The sequence below is a fragment of the Panthera leo genome, chromosome B1 (genome assembly GCF_018350215.1).
Source record: "Panthera leo isolate Ple1 chromosome B1, P.leo_Ple1_pat1.1, whole genome shotgun sequence".
Taxonomy (NCBI): domain Eukaryota; kingdom Metazoa; phylum Chordata; class Mammalia; order Carnivora; family Felidae; genus Panthera; species Panthera leo.
This window is the reverse complement of record NC_056682.1, coordinates 98,123,181-98,126,410: the sequence shown is the minus strand read 5'-3', so window position 1 is coordinate 98,126,410 and position 3,230 is coordinate 98,123,181. Positions and strand designations below refer to the sequence as shown.

The following is a 3,230-nucleotide window of genomic DNA, read 5'->3' as shown; positions in this document are numbered from 1 at the left end:
TAACCAACTGAACCACCCAGACATTCCATAATGGAATTCTTTCCCTCTTCTATAGTTAAAGTTTACCCCTACCCACTGTCCCCCTACCACATCTTTCAAGACTTTTTCTTTGGCTTTGATTTTCTGCAATTTAAACTATGATATAGCTAGGTTTAGTTGTTTTTTGTTTGTTTGTTTGTTTGTTTGGCATTTATCCTGTGTATTCTGAGTTTCCTGGATCTGTAGTTAATGTTTCTTACTAATTTTTTTAAAATTCTCAAACATTATTATTTCAAGTATTTCTTCTATTTCTTTTTCTCTTTCTAATATTCTCTGTCTTTCTGGTATAGTTAAACCTTTCATAATTGCCCACAGTTCATGGATATTCTGTTTATTTTTTTTTCCTTTGAGGTTTCATTTGGGAAGATTCTGTTGATATATCTGTGGCAAGCTCAGTGATTCTTTCTTAGCTGTGCCCAGTCTACTGATGAACCATCAAAGAATGTTTTTGAATTTTAACATCTTTTTTTTTTTTAGTTTGGATACTATTAGTTTATTATGAAAGAGAGACATGGAAATTATTGACATGATGAAAGATTTCACAACTTCACTGGAACGGGCAGCTTCACTTGATACCATTTCAATAATGATTTATTTCAGTCTACATACTTCCTGAGAATGTCACCATCTCTAAATAAGAATTCTTGTCATCTAGAACTACTTTGGTGCCTCCATATTCTGGGAGAAGAATTTTATCTGCAACTTTCATGCTAACTGGTTAACTCTCTCCACCCTTTCCTTTATTTTTAAAATTTTTTTCCACCCTTTCCTTTAGAGCCCAATCCAACAGCTTCTTCTGTTGCTTGCAGTACCTTTCCCTGAGATTCTTCTGGAAGCATGATGCCTCCTTTGGTTACAGTTTTGGCTGCACTCCTTTTAACTAAAATTCAGGCAAAGAGGGAAAGAAACTTTCTACATGCCAGTCTTACCATCACTCCAATTTGCTGCCATTGGTATTTTGCTCCTGAGCTCCTGCCACCCACCTGCAAGAAAACCCTCAGTCTGATCCTCAGGGGCACTTCCTTTGTATTCTTTCTTAGAATTCCCATCCCTTTGTTTTTATTACTCATCTGTTTTTGCATGTCACCCATTTTTTCCATTAGAATTCTTAGCATTAATAAACATAGATATTTTAAATTTCTGATCTGGTTATCCCAACATCCTTGCCATAGATGAGTCTGGTTCTGATAGCTACATTGTGGCTTCAGAGTGTGTGTTTTGCTTTTTTACCATGCCTTATATCTTTTTGTTGAAAGCCAGACATGATATATTGGGAGTAAGGAACTAAGGTAAATACGCCTATTGTGTGATGTTTTGTGTTTTTCTGGAGAGGAGTTAGGCTATGTTTGCTGGTTGCTGTAGCTAGAGCATCAGAAGCTACAATTTTCTCTAGTATTCTTTTTTGTCTCCACTGTTGTCTTTTGGCTTTCCTATAGAGTCCTAAAATAGGGCCTGAGGGTAATTTTAGCTATAATCTCCTATTAGTAAATAGGAGCCTTATTGATGCAAAGAACAAGTGTGGGGGAAGCATCCTACACTCTGATGATTAGGTCTTAGTGTTCTAGTGAGCATGAGTTGAAAATCTGTCTTCTTTGGGGCGCCTGGGTGGCTCAGTCGGTTAAGCGGCCGACTTCGGCTCAGGTCACGATCTCGCGGTCAATGAGTTCGAGCCCTGCGTCAGGCTCTGTGCTGACAGCTTGGAGCCTGGAGCCTGTTTCAGATTCTGTGTCTCCCTCTCTCTGACCCTCCCCCATTCATGCTCTGTCTCTCTCTGTCTCAAAAATAAGTAAACGTTAAAAAAGAAAATCTTTCTTCTTTCACATTAAAGCTAGGGTAGGCTGGAATTATCCTTCCTCCAGGTTGGTTAGGCACTGGTTAAACCTTAGTTGGTAAGGTTGTGGTAAAATAGTTTCTCTTGAGTACAGGCCTAATTAATGAAAACAGAAAGCTGTAGCCTTATTTTGAAACGGTTACTTTCCCCCCCTCCTTGCTTTAAGTGCAAAGGGATTTTCTCAGATCTTCACAGTGAGAAACAGGTAGGATGCCTAGAAGTAAAACTTAGGAAACTGTAGAGGACCACAAATGAAGCTCCTTTGGATCTAATCCACAGTAAGCCTCCAGCAATTTGTCAATTACAGCGTAATGTGTTTCTGCTGATACTACCTTCAGCTTTAGGCTTCTGATCCCAGGCTCTTTTTCCTCCCAATAAGCTGTGATTCTCTGCATCTGTCTCTCTGGTGTCCAGGACATTTACCCTACGAGTTCAATTCTCTCATCTAAGAAGAGTTGATGATTTTCAGTTTGTTCACATTTGTTCTTGTTGTGAGGATGGGAGTAATGACTTCCTTTTTTTGAGAGAGAGAGAGAGAGAGAGCTAGAGCAGCAGAAAGGCATAGAGAGAGTGGGAGAGAGAGAGAGAGAGAGAGAGAGAGAGAGAGAGAGAGAATATCCCAAGCAGGCTCTGCACTCTTGGCACAGAGCCCGATGTGGGACTGGAACTCATGAACCGTGAGATCATGACCTGAGCTGAAACCAAGAAGCAGATGCTCAACCAACTGAGCCACCTAGGAGAGAGCAATGACTTCTAAGTTCTGTCCACAGTACTTCAGGAATTGCATCTTAATTTTAAAATCTCTGCCCATAGCAATTACTCACTGCACTTCATTGTTGCAGACCCTTTGACAAAGTCAAAATAAGGATCTGGAAAATTGGGAAATAAAAGCAATGTAAGATTAAGAGAGAAAGAAAGAAGTAAATGATAAATATTTCCTGACTGATTGAATATTGAACCCTTCGTATACAGCAGTAAATTCATAGAGAGGTCTTAATTTACCTCCTTTACTCAAACAATGGTCATTTTTTCCTAGTTTCCATTAGTTTCTTCCTGCAATATGAGTTCTTTTGTGGCCTTTATTTATAGTCATGTTGCCTGCTGTTCTCTTTATGGGCCAATTTACATCTTTTGGGAGTAGACAGGGAGAATTTCAGAATGATTTAGGAACCAGCTGGATACAGTAACTTGCCATGTTTTTTCTCTGCCTATGAAGAGAACATCTGCTAGATATGCTGAGATGGAGTGTGCTTTTGTCTTCAGAGTGAATCAGGAATCTTCCTGTATTTCTAGTCTAAAAAGAAGATGTTGCAATGGTACATTAAAAAAAAATAAAAGAGAAGAAAAAGAAAAAAAAAAA

The 3,230-nt window shown here is 38.8% G+C and overlaps 1 pseudogene; it reads right to left on the bottom strand.

The window, feature by feature from the left end:
- Positions 1-635: 635 nt before the first annotated feature.
- LOC122218436 lies at positions 636-971 on the bottom strand (annotated as a pseudogene).
- Between the last annotated feature and the right edge of the window lie 2,259 nt (positions 972-3,230).